The sequence below is a fragment of the Miniopterus natalensis genome, chromosome 4 (assembly GCF_054644295.1).
Source record: "Miniopterus natalensis isolate mMinNat1 chromosome 4, mMinNat1.hap1, whole genome shotgun sequence".
In the NCBI taxonomy this organism is placed as follows: domain Eukaryota; kingdom Metazoa; phylum Chordata; class Mammalia; order Chiroptera; family Miniopteridae; genus Miniopterus; species Miniopterus natalensis.
Genome location: NC_142084.1, coordinates 68085676 through 68099476, shown reverse-complemented (window position 1 = coordinate 68099476; position 13801 = coordinate 68085676). Strand labels below are relative to the sequence as shown.

The 13801-nt window shown below is 42.1% G+C and overlaps 1 protein-coding gene across 1 annotated transcript in view; it reads left to right on the top strand.

Annotated features, from left to right (window-relative positions):
* LOC107533262 (uncharacterized) overlaps nucleotides 1-13801 on the top strand; it is a 36738-nt gene that overhangs the window by 20224 nt on the left and 2713 nt on the right. The gene's annotated exons all lie outside the window — the stretch shown is intronic.

Below are 13801 nucleotides of genomic sequence, written 5' to 3'. Positions count from 1 at the left end.
TTCCATGTCTTCACTCATCTTGTGTGAGTCTTTTGTTCTGAGGTGAGTCTCTGTTATAGACAGTATATATTTGGGCCATGTTTTCTAATTCATTCAGCTACCCTATGTCTTTTTGTTGGATCATTTAATCCATTTACATTTAAGGTTATTATTGGTAGGTACTGATTTACTGCCATTTTATTTCTTTGTGCCTATGTTTCTCTTTCTATTTCAGCTTCTTATTAACAGCAGTCCCTTTAACATTTCTTGCAATACTGGTTTGGTGGTGATAAACGCCTTTAGCCTTTTTTTGTCTGGGGAGCTCTTTATTTCACCATCTGTTTTGAATGATAGCCTTGCTGGATAGAGTAGTCTTGGTTTCAGATCCTTGTTTTGCATTACCTTGAATACTTCATGCCATTCCCTTCTAGCCTGTAGAGTTTCTGATGAGAAATCAGCAGACAGCCTTCTGGGAGCTCCTTCATAGGTAACAGATTGCTTTTCTCTTACTGGCTTTAAGATTATCTCTGTCTTGAATTTTTGGCATTTTAATTATGATGTGTCTGGGCGTGGGCCTCTTTGGGTTCTTCTTGCTTGGGACTCACTGTGTCTCCTGAACTTGTGTGACTTTTTCCTTCACCAGATTAGGGAAGTTTTCTGCCATTATTTCTTCAAACAGGTTCTCTATCCCTTGCTTACTTTCTTCCCTTTCTGGCATTCCTATAATGCAAATATTGTTACATTTCATGTTGACTCACAGCTCCCTTAAGTTGTCCTCCTGTTTTTTAATTGTTTTTTCCTTTTGGATCTTTGATTAAGTGATTTTTTCCTACCCTGTCTTCTAATTCGCTGATCCAATCCTGAGCTTCCACTAATCTGCTGTTTATTCCTTCCAGTGTGGTCTTTATTTCTGCTATGTTATTCTTAATTTCCTTCATAGTTTCCATATATTTTCTCATGCTGTTGAGTATCCTTACCATCAGTATTCTAAACTCTGTATCTGATAGATTGCTTATCTCCATTTCATTTAGCTCTTCTTCTGGAGAATTCTTTTGTTCTTTCATTTGGGATTTGTTGGTTTTGTTTTTTGGGGGGTCGGCTGCCTTGTTTGGGTTTGTTTCTATGTATTAAGTAGATCTTTAGGACTCCCATTCTCTTTGGAGGGTCTCTGGAGCAGGCCAATGTCAGAGGCTATTTGTGACTGGCCATGAGTACCCTGTTTGGAGCTATCAACAACCCACAGCTTATGGCTCCCTCTGCTGGGGCTGGGTGTGTTTAGAAAGGACCAAGATGCCTACCAAAGTCTGCTTTTCCTAGCCCCAGTTCCAGAAGCCGATCAGGCAAAGACTCAAAGCATCCAGAGATCCACCTTTGCCTACAGGCTGATTGTTAGTCCCTTAATGAGCCTCAGACTATAGACCACAGCAAAGTGTAAACTCCACAGGGTGGGACAATTGCTTCCCCTCCAGGCAAAAGCTACCTGGATGATGAAGGTCTGCCTGAGAAAGAGGTCTGCTGCACTCTGGGGGAATGACTCAGCACAGGAATCCCAGCTCTATCTCCAGAGATCCCAAACCCTGGATTCTCCTCCCACAGCTTTAATCCACTCTGCTAAAGCCCCAGTTCAGTGGCTACATATGAAATATTGTGCATTGGCCCTTTAAGAGGGTGCCTGCATACCCTGCTGTCTCTCCCTAGCAGACAGAAACCCTGCTGCTTTTCACAGCCAGATGTTATATGGGCACCCTTCTCAGTTCTGGTGCTCTGGGCTGGGAAGCACAGCTTGGGGTTTACGCCCCAAAGTTAGTGAGAACCCCCCATAGCTGAGATATCCCTCCAGACCTTCAGCTACTGTCTGTGGGAGGCCAGCCAGCCCTGTCACACCTTCACACTTCCTACCAGTTTCTGTGCCATCTCCGCTTTTTGTCCTTGGCTATGAGGGTGCTCTCCAGCTAATCTTTAGTTGATTATTCAGGATGGGTTTTCTATATCTTAGTTGTAATTCCAGTTTGGTCCAGGAAGAGTGTCAGTGAAGCTTTCCCTTAATCTGCCACCATCTTGGAATCTCTCCTATTTTCCCTTCTTTTTACAGCCAATTAGCCACTAGACTGAAGACATTGCCATCTACAAGATTTACTTTGATGGCCTTAAATTTTGTGCCTTTCAGTCAGCATGTGATCTAGCAAACAAGACTTTTTTCCGCTGACCCTCCCTCATTTAAGTGCTAAAAAACACATCCCTAAATGGAGATTTAATGTGCTAATAAGGTATGCCACCCCTGAAGAAGCTTGTAGTTCCACTGGCAGGCCCCAAAATTCCCTACCTCTATCTATATACTTAAACATCACACTGAGATGTTATCTTTCCTGCTTCAAGATCCTTAAAACTGTTCCCTGGCTTTTGTTCAGAGAGCAGCATTTCTCCTTTTCCCTTTAAATGTTGTCTCCCTTGGCACAAGAGCTATTTAATAAACCTTCACCTGAGTCCTAATTCTTGTGGTAAACTACGTTAATTTCTACCTTGGAATTTCCTTAAAACCCAGATGGCTTAGTGGTGGAATTATCACCTGCCATGCAGAAGACCCTGTGTTAATTCCCAGCCAAAATTGTATATTGGTTTTGGTGATGTCTTTTGATTTCTATCCTGGGAGATCACAAGAACCCAGGGCGATAACAAACACCTGCTCAGTACTGATTTTCGGTGGATACAATGGAATATTCTTCAAACATAAAAACAAATGAAGTATTGATACAAGCTACAACTGGGATGTGCCTTGAAAAAAAATTATGCTAAGTGAGTGAAGTCAGTCATGAAGACCATGTATTAGACAGAAGGTAGATTAGTAATTGTCCAGGGGATTGGAGGAGGAAGATGGGAAGACTGACAGTGATAGTTAAATTGTACAATGCAGTATATGTATATCAAATCATCTCGTAATCTTTGTAAACTGAGAAAGTTTTCAAGTGTATCGCAAAGTTACATGACGATTTATAATAGTTTTGCTTATACCAGGAATTAAACATTAGGGATATTAAATCCGTTTATATTTCGAAGTTTTCTAGGGACACACGGAGAAACTGACCTAAAATAAATTTCCTTTAGTGTCAAACATACACGTGAGAATGTAATGAACACATCTCACACCTTGCAGTAAGATCGAGAAGAGCGCCGCCAGGGCCAGGTGCCCTGGGATTCTTTCTCTTACGGACCAAATGAGAGGAGGTGGGGCAGGGATGGGTGGAAGGTTCAAGGCTTCCAAGGAGAAAAGACTGAAATGGAGCCAGACTCTATTACAGGAGGTCAGGTTGTCTATTTCTAAAGGGTCACAGTTGCACGAGTGAGGTCGCAGCCTCACGCCAAACCCTTGGTCTCCTGCAAGACTTCGGACCCTCTTGTTTCCAGGGTGGCCTGGCCTAACCTACTCGTTCGTACTCGCTCCATCTTGAAAGGGAACCGGGAATTCTCTGCGCACACCTCTGACCACGCCTTCTCACACAGCTGTGGGAAAGACAAAGGAGTCCGCCGCGGGCCTGGAAAAAGTTCCGTTTAAAAGCAAACGTAGGTGGGGTAGGATGAGGGTAGGGGTGAGGGGACGCGCACTCGCCCCGGGCCTCAGACCTAAGCTAGTTCTGCTAAGCCACAGGTCCTCCCTGCGGTTGTCACTCAGGCACGCGGGGGCGCGGCCTTACAAATTGCCCAATCACAGGCCCCTCTGAGACAGAGGGGTGGGGCTACGTCCCGCACGGGCTTGGGCGTCGCTTCGCCCTCCGCAACGCTACAGCTCGCCCCGGGGCTGCCTTGCACGGTCCCAGGTGCCTCTGCCACCGTCTCAGTCGCGCTGTAACCTGTTCCGGGCGTGTGAGCGGTAGGCAGGACTCAGGGAGACTCAGGAAGCCTGGAAATGGTGAGTGTGCGGGCAGGGTACGGAGATGGGGGTATGGTGCCGGTCGGAAGCGCCGGAGCCGCCTGGCGGACCGGCCTCCCGGCTGTCAGGTCCGAGTGCGCCCACCTGAGGGCCCCGGGCCGCCGCGAGGACCCGTCGTTTCTGGCTCGCCGCGCGGGGGCTGGGCCGGCAGCCGGGACCTGGGGCGTCCTTTTCCCGTCTCCACGCGACGCGCTCGGCCTGGCCTGGAATGCCCCGCGTCTCCCCAGACGTGCCGTGACGGCGAGGGTCATAAGGGGACAGTCGTAACTCCGGCTACGGAGTTTGTCTGTGGGAGGAGCTGTGGTGTGTGAATCTCTCCTTTCTCACCGTTAGCACTTGTGGGGTGTTTTTCCCCCCTCAGTTTTGCAGATGTTGGGGGAACAGGGTGTCAAATCCATGACCCTGTTCCCCTAGCCAGGCTCCCCCTGGGGCTAGCAATAAATCCCTAAATTTCCAGATCCTTCCCCTCGCTCCCAAATGCACTTCCCCTCTCTGACTCAGTGTCATTATCCACTATTTGTCATCCGTGGTGCATCTGAAACAGTCCCAATATTTTTCTTTTTTATCTTTTTTTCCACAGTCATGAATGGCTGTTTCTTAAAGATGTATTTTTTGGTCTGTGAATATTTTACGTGAGAGGAGATGGGAGAAAAACCACCAGGAATACGTTGTATGAAATACCCCCTTCCTCTTCCCCAGGATCTAGTGGGAAGTCCTTTAGGTGGAGATTTTTTTGAAATCTTTCCTGGATGATCTGTCCTGTTAACACTGCTCCTCCCTGGGTTTGTCACCGTGATAAGATTTATTGATTTAAGTTTTCGTTTTTTAATGGGGGTGGAATGTATTTATCAGTAGAGCTTAAAGTATAAAAATACAGGCTGTCCCCCCCAAAATGTATACATGTTTAACAGCTGATAGCTCAATTTTGAAAATGAAATGTATTTTAATAAACACTACCTTTATAATTATTCAAAGTGTGTGTATACATTTTTGGGGACACTCTATAGTTCCAAACAGGCAAGAGAATGGTGAATTTCAGGGGGGAAATTTTCCAGTATTACCAATTCATTTGTTAAAAATTCTGGTTTCACTGTTTTCTTCCCTTCAGCATGTGTAGTAAATTTCTGAGGTCTGTTGTTTACTCTTGGGTGCTTTGAAATGAAATTCCAGAGCTTTGACTTGCAGAGCAGACGTGTTCAAGAGTGATTATTATAAAACAATGTCTTGCCATGGAATAGTAATTAACTGACACCTTTTTTTCTGAATGGAACAGATACTTGGGCTTTTCTGGTTTAACTAATAAAAGTGAGTTACAGTTCCCCCCCCCCCACACACACACACATTATCCCTGGCCTTGAGTGATTTTGCTGTATTGTTCAAACATTGGGCTTATGTAATTTATTTTATTATTATTATTTTTTTTTAATCCTCACCCGAGGATATTTTTTCCATTGCTTTTCAGAGAGAGCAGGAGGGAGGGAGAGAGACAAAGAGAGTGAGAGTGTGAGAGAGGGAGAGAGAGAGAGTGTGTGTGTGTGTGTGTGTGTGTGTGTGTGTGTGTGTGAGAGAGAGAGAGAGAGGGAGGGAGGGAGGGAGGGAGGGAGGGAGGGAGGGAGGGAGGGAGGGAAGAAACATCCATGTGAAAGAGACATATTGATTGGTTGCCTCCTCCCTCATGTGCCCTGACCTGGGCCGGGATAGAGCCTGCAACTGAGGTACGAGGTACCTGTCCTTAGCCGAAATCAAACCTGGGACCCTTCAGTGTGCAGACCTTCCTATCTTTTTATTTCAGATTGAAGAGCTTCGTTCAGCATTTCTTGTAATGTAGAACTTGTGTTGGTAAACTCCCTCAGCTTCTGTTTGTCTGGAAAAGCATTTGTTTCTCCTTCATATCTAAAAGATAACTTTGCACCTGGCCAGCATGGCTCAGCGGTTGAGCACCCACCTATGATCCTGGAGATTGAGGTTCAATTCCTGTTCAGGGCACATGCCTAGGTTGTGGGCTTGATCCCCAGCAGGGGATATTTCTATCTCTCTCTCCCTCTCCCTTCCTCTCTCTGAAATCAATAAAGATATATATTTTTTAATAGTTTTAAAAAGATTAAAAGATAACTTTGCTGTATAATTATTCTTGGCTGATGATTTCTCTCTTTCAGTATTTTGAATATTTGATTCTACTTTCTCCTAGCTTGTAGGGTTTTTGCTGAAGAATTCAGGGATAATATAATGAATTGGGTTTTCTTTCTGATTACTGTCTTCTTTTGCCTGGCTGACTTGAGAACTCTTTGTCATTAATTTTTGACAGTTTTAATGTGTGTCTTATAGAAGGTCTTTTTTGCATTGAGATAATTAGATGTTCTGTTAGCTGCTTGGATGCAAGGGTCCAGTCCATTTCTTTCTCTAGGTTTGGGAAATTCTCATTGATTTATTTGTTGTTACTGTTAATCTTCACCCAAGGATATTTTTTTCCACTGATTTTTAGAGAGAGAGGGAGGGAGAGTGAAGGAGGGAAAGAGAAAGAAAGAAACATCTATGTGAGAGATAGACATGGATTGGTTGCCTCCCAAATGTGCTGACCGGGCCCGGGATGGAACCTGCAACCCAGGTACGTGCCCTTGACTGGGAATCGAACCCAAAACCCTTTGGTGTAACCACTAAGCCACACCAGCCAAGGCCTCATTGATTTTTGAATAGCCTTTCTGTTCTCTTCTCCCTCTTTTTTCCTTCTGGTATACCCTTTCTTATATTGCTCTAAGTGGAATCAAATCGTTCTTGTCTGGTTCTTTCTTTTTTACTCTCAAGTATCTCTCTTCTTCTGAGTCATTTCTAGATTTCTGTCATCAGTGTTACTAATTCTTTCCTCCATCTTGTCTGCTCTATTTTCTAAGCTCTGTAATTTATTTTTCATGTCATTTATTGGGTTCTTCAGCTCTAGATTTTCTGTTTTTCTTTTTATAGTTTCAATCTCTTTGGTAAAGTACTCCTTTTGTTTGTTGATTTTATTCCTGAGCTCACTGAACTGACTTTCTGAGTTTTCTTGTATCTTGTCAAGTTTTTTGAGAACTGCAATCTTGAATTCTCTGTCATTTAAGTCACAGTGTTCCATGTCTTTATTTTCTGGAGATTTTTTTTTCTTTTCTAAACTACTTGTTACCTTGGCTATTTATGATGGATAGTGGATTATTTCTCTCCCTGGGCATTTGATGGAATGAAATCTATTTTTAAGTACTTGTGTATTTTAACTCTTTAGCAGGTTGGTAAGTAGAGGTGAGTTTTGTTGTTGTTTTTATATGAATTTATTGGGGTAACATTGGTTAATAAAATTATATATGTTTCAAGTGTACAAGCCTGTAATGCATCATCTGTATGTTGTATTGTGTGTTCACAACCCCAAGTCAAGTCTTCCATCACCATTTATCCCCACTTACCTTCTACCTGCACCAACTCCCATTTCCCTCTAGTAATCACCATACTGTCGTCTGTGCCTCAGTTCTTTTGTTTCTTTTCGTTAATCCCTTCACCTTTTTTACCCAGAACCCCAGATGCCCCTCCCCTCTGACCACTGTCTGTCTGTTCTCTGTATCTATGAGTCCATTTCTATTTTGTTTATTTTGTTCATTAGATTCCACATATAAGTGAAATCATATGGTATTTGTCTTTCTCTGACCAGCTTATTTTACTTAGCATACTGAGTAGGTGGTGCTATAGTGCAAGTTTTTGTTTTCTACTTGGACCTCTGGGATATCTGTGGGGTGGTGTTGCCTCAACAGTGGGAAAGCCTGAGGTGGTAAATGTCCTCTTTACAGTCCAGTTGCTGATGGGGTCATGGCCTGTGTGTTCCCAGCATCAATTTCCTGCAACCAGAAGCTGCCAGCCACCCTACACTGTGTTATGTGTCACAGCTATCTCTACCAGGATCCACCATGATGGGTGTGGGAGAGGTGGGCAGGGCAAATCAGGTTTGTGTGTCTTTGGCTCTATTATTTCCAGTGGGTTCAATCACTGTGAGTTTCCAGATTGCTTAGGCTGGAATGTTGTTTCTTCCTTTTTTTTTCTTTTTTTTAAAGTATATCTTTATTGATTTCAGAGAGAGAAAAGGAGAGGGAGAGAGAGAGATAGAAACATCAATGATGAGAGAGTCATTGATCAGCTGCAGCCTGCAATCCGGACATGTGCCCTGACCGGGAATTGAACCCTGATCGCCTGGATCCTAGGTCAATGCTCAACTGCTGAACCTTGCCCGTCTGGGCTGGAATGTTGTTTCTGCCCCTTTGTGATCTGCCAAGTGAGGGTTATAATGCTGGGGGCGGGGGTGGGAGTGCCTCAGAAAAGTAAGGGTGGGCAAATTCCCATGTCTGTGGCTTTGTTTGCCTGGTGATGGTGGCTGGTCCACCACAGCTACCCTTTGTACCACTTTTCTGCCCCTGACCCCAGACTGAGCCTCAATGTATGACAGCCACACACTCAGGCTGGATTGCTGCCTCTGCCCATCCAGTCTGCCCAGTGAAGATGGCACCCCAACCCTTCACTACACTTGCATCCTCTGGGCATCAGCAAGCCCTAGAGTGCATCTGTGGCTCTCCTCTCTGTAATTTTCCTGCTTCCTGCTTGGCCTCCCCTACTTACTCCCAGATACCCATCTTCATATGTCTAAATGCATGGATCTCTCAGATGTGTTTGAGTGTTGAGCAGAGACTTCTTTGAATTATAGCTGTCCAACTTATAACTTCAAGGGTAGAGACCTGGAGGCCTTCTCATGTTGCTGTGATGCTAAGTGCGGTCTTTATTTCTGCACTCTTTATTCTGTTCCGTTGATCTATGTAGGGTTTTTTGCCAGTACCATGCTGTTTTTATTACTATAGCCTTGTAGTACAGTTTGATACCAGATAGCAAGATAGCTCCAACTTTGTTCTTTCTTTTTGATGTAGTTTTAAATGTAATGATTTTTCTTAATTCCTCTTAATTACATGTTATGGCCTTAAGTTTTCTTAATTTCTCTGAAGTACACATGATGGTCTTAAGTTCTTCGTAGGCTTTTTTTACAAGAAACTTCCCACACTATATACCATTAGAGCTGCAGCTATGACTACCTACTGAGCTCTCTTTGAAAATAGAGGCTCTTGTGAGCACTGAGCATGTGATTATCTGCCCAGCTGCCCATTATGCTTTTGGCCCTGGAAGCAGCACTCCATCAAGTAAGCACGCTTACCAACACCTCCATGTGACAAGATGGAGCCAAATTTTGGCCCTCTGTCTTATGCCACCTGTAGGAAGTTAGCCCCTTTTATGTTCGGTCCACTAAGAGGTGCTGTGGTGTTGGATGAGGCCACCATTCACCCCAGCAGAGAGTTTCCTCAGGAGTTCCTTGGAATTAACTGGATATACAGCTCTGGGGAATACACAGACTTTAAGGACAAGGTTGCACGTTCCTACATGATAGTGCTCAGTGGAGAGTTGCTGCTCTTTATTCCTTAATTGGGACATTCCTCATAAAGGGCCAGTCCCAATAGTCACTAAACATTAAGCAGTCATCTTACTACTGGGGAAAAATTGGCCCTATCTACATGTATTCACATACATTTTGATGGTTGTCTAAGAGTGGCCCCTTTGTGGTAAAAGAACTACAACAATCTTTTGACTCAGAGATACCCAAATTATAAATCAGGGTAACACTTAGTTCTACATGTACTAGGTCCACAATACAAGGACTCAACAGGAAACTCCTCATTCATGTTGGAGTTCTAGAATACACAGTGCTGCAGGGCTTTCGATGGAAATTTCACTTCCCTTACTGGGCTTTCAATGGAAGTTTCACCTCCCTTACTGTCTCAGGCTCATAGGGTATCATACTGGCTTAGAGAAATAAGTTCAAATCAGTTCAATGAAAAATGTACTATTTCAGTCATAGTTATTAGGGTGAATTGTAATGAGTCTGTCTTCACCTTTTTTTTTTTTCCTACTACACTTCAGGTTTTTTTAGAGCAGTTTTAGGTTTACAGAAAAATTGATCAGAGTACAGAGTGTTCCCACATAACTCTGTGTGTATACACACAATTTGCCCTATTTTTTACATCTTCTATGACTGGTACATTTGTAACAATTGCTCAACCAATAATGATACATTAAAGTGCACTGTTTACAATGGCATTGACTTGTATTATAGGTAGGATGTGTGGGTTTGGGCACATGTTTAATGACATGTATCCTTTATTTCTGTGTCATACCATTTCACTTCCCTAAAATTTCTTAAGCCCTACCTGTTGTTTCATCTCTCCTTCCAGCCTCAAGCCCTTCACAACCATAGATCTTTTTATTGGCTCATAGTTTTGTCTTTCCCAGAAGGTCCTATGCTTAGAATCATGCAGTGCATAGCCTTGTCAGATTGCCTTCTTCTCTTACTAATGTGCTTTCAAGGTTCCTCCATGTGTTTTCATGGCTTAATAGCTCATTTCTTATCACTGAACAGTATTTCATTGCATGGATTTACCACTGATTGTCTGTTTGCCTTGTGAAGGACATCTCACTTAACTCTAATTCTTGCTAATTATGGACTTACAAACATTCATGTGTAGGTTTTTGTGTAAACATAAGGTTTTAACTCATGTAGGTCAATACCAAGGATTGTGATTGCTGGATCTTACTATATGTAGTAAGAGTTAGTTAGTTAGTTAGTTAGTTAGTTTGTTTGTTTTGAGAGTACATTTATTAAAGCTGGGACAGTGAAACAAGGAAGGGCTTAGCACAGAAAAATAAACAGGAGAGAGCCTAGGCGGGGCTGCTCTGGCTCACTGAGAAGTCAGAAAAAGGAGGCCTCAGAGACAGGTTCAGAGGGTGAGCTCAGGACAGAGCTGCCACTGCCCATTGTTCCCCTGGTTGCAATTCTCATGGGGTCCCTTAGAGTTTAGGAGATGCATGCCTGTGGGGGAAGGAGGGGGGGGGAGGTACGAGCATGCTCTCAGGAGGAAGAGCATCCTACCTAGTTTTGACAGAAAGTTCTTGTCTCATGCAACCTAGGTATGCAACCTTTTGGTGTATCAGACCATGCTCCAACCAACTGACACACTTGGTCAGGGCAGGAGTTTTTCATTTTAAATTTTGGTTTCTTATCTAAAAATGTATCACTAAACACAAGGTTACCTAGGTTTTCTCAAATATGTTACATTCTAGGAATTGTTTTTACTTTTGCATTTTACATTTAGATGTATGATCTATTTGAGTTCATTTTTGTGCAGTTTAAGTTCTGTGTCTATATTCATTTTTTTCGTGTGTGTGTGTGGTATGTGTATATCCATTATTTCCAGCATGACTTCAGACTTTCTTTGCTCTTATAATTGCCTTTACTCATTTGTCAAAGGTCAGTTTACTATATTTGTGTATGTCTGTAGGGAACCAGTTGACTTGTGCATCCTTCAACCTGGCTATTTCAGGCATTATCTCTGTTATTGTGAGGGGTTTTCAGGTGTTTTGCATAGACAGTTATGTCATATGGAACAAAGACATTTTTTATTCTTCTCAATCTGTGTACCTTTTATATCCTTTCCTATTACTTCACTAGGGCTTCCAGTACTATGCTGAATGGGACTGGTGAGAGGAAACCTTTCCCTTCTCCTCATCTTACCAGAAAAGCATCTAGTTTCTCATTATATTAAGCATGATGTTAACAGTAGGTATTGTGATGTTCTTTCTCAAGAAGAGAAAATTCCCCTCTATTACTAGATTATTACTGGAAATGGATGTTGGCTGGTATAAAATCCCTTTTCTTGTTCATTTACCCTCCTTTCACTTCTCATATTAGTCATTTCTATCTTCCCTCTTTTCTTAATTACCTTGACTGGATGTTTATCAATTTTATTAATTTTTTCAATGGATCAACTTTTGGTTTTCCAAACTAGGAGAGTGGTGTGTTTTTTCTCTTTCACACTTTAAACATTTTCTCCACTCTCTTCTGTTTGCATGGTTTCTGAGAAGAAGTCTGATTTAATTCTAATCTTTTTTCTTTATACCTAAAATATGTTTTCCCCTCTGGCTTTTTTCAGTAGATTGTCATCTTTGGTTTTTCTCTAGTTTGAACATGATATATGTACTTGGTGTGCATTTCTGGTGTTTTCCACGTTTAGTGTTCACTGAGCTTTTAATTTTTTTAATTTATTTTAGAGAGGACAAGAGAGAGAGAAACATTGATTTGTTGTTCTACTTATTTATGCATTCGTTGGTTGCTTGTATGTGCCTTGACCAAAGATTGAACCTGAAACCTTGCATATTGGGATGACACTATCCAGCTGAACTTCTTAATTGTATGATTTGCTGACTATGATTAATTCTAGGAAAATCTCAGTGATTACTACTTACCTGTTTTTTCTGTTTCTTTGTCTTTTCCTTCAGATATCCCCATTACGTGCATTTCAATCTTCTGTAATTACTCTACAGTTTATGGATATTGTGTTTTGTGATGTTTATTCTTTTTGTCTTTGTGTTACAGGCCTTGATAAGAGCAGAATATTTGGGCCATATTTTAAAATGCTGTTTTATTTTCGCTTTTGCAATGTTGAAGAGAATGGTTTGATTGTGACCTCAGTCCTTTGATAGTTCCAAGAAAAGTTGTTGATTTCAAGGGGGTTTTTTTGCTTTTTTATGAGGTCAGTAATGATGGCTTCCAAGTTCCTTAAATGTCCAACCAGAATTCTCTGACTCCAGTTGTTGATGGTTGACAGATGACAACTTTCCAGTCTTATCCCTTCTCATTCCCCTTTGACCCACATCTACACAAAGTGATAAGAGTACCTTGGTGCTCATTCCTTTAAAGGTATCAGGAGATTCAGTCCTGTAAGGTTCTGCTCTCATGTGTGACTCATAACTCTAACCCGTCCACTAACCTCAGTTTTACAAAAAGTCCAGGCATCTCTTCTTGCTTTCTCACGCATTTCATGATTGCTGGAGAGGCCTGCCTTGCTTTCCCCACAGACCTCAATTATGGAAGTAATAAACCCTCAATTATGGAAGTAATAAACCCATACATTCTTGACAGTGTGTGGTGTCATCAGCTAAGGTATTTGAGATGTGCTCAGGTTTCGAGATACCACACTGCCTTACTTCACCTGGGAACTTGGGAATTAGAGAACTTGGGAGTGCAGCCTCTAGGGTGGCTGCTCAGGAAATAGTTTCTTCTGCAATTTAAAAAGTGAGATTTTATGTTCTCTTGAAGGAAAGCATTGCTGAATCTTTCAATATATGTTATACTCGTGGGCAAATTCACCATCAAACCTTTGTGGATTTCACTGAACACAGTTGCAGTCGGCAACTCTCAATCTGTTCCTCAAGGTCAAGAAGGTGCAGGACAGTGTTCTGACATATTTGTTACTGTGTGTGCCTATGTCTGCCAAAAATTGTCTTCAGGCAGCCCTGAGGCACATGAGTGTAGGGATTTTGTGGTCTGAGTTGTTGTGCCTTTTTCCTAGTGTCTGAACTCTGAGTTCCAATTAATTTTCTAGCCCATCAAATTGGAGAGAGAAAAGCAGAACTGAATCTGTGGTAAATATTATGCAAGGCAAAAACGGTACTTCATAAAAATATTTCAATTTTGCAAGCTCTGACTACTTCTAAAGGCCTGAAGTACTTTTGGGGTATGATTAATGGCCAGCTACACCTTATTAAAAGTTGGATTCCCACTGGTCTCTTAGACGCTCATTTTTTTATTCATTAAAATTTTATGCAGATTTGACCCTCTGCCCCATGGAGGGCTGTAAGTGATGGTAATAAGAAAGGAGATGAAGAGTTTTTCTCCCAAGGTATTGATGGTCTTAAAATGATCATTTTATTTGTATAGTGTTTCAGTCACTTCTCAGCATGCTCTGAACCCCACCATTAGAGAGAAATAAGAGTAATGTTATCACAGTAAAA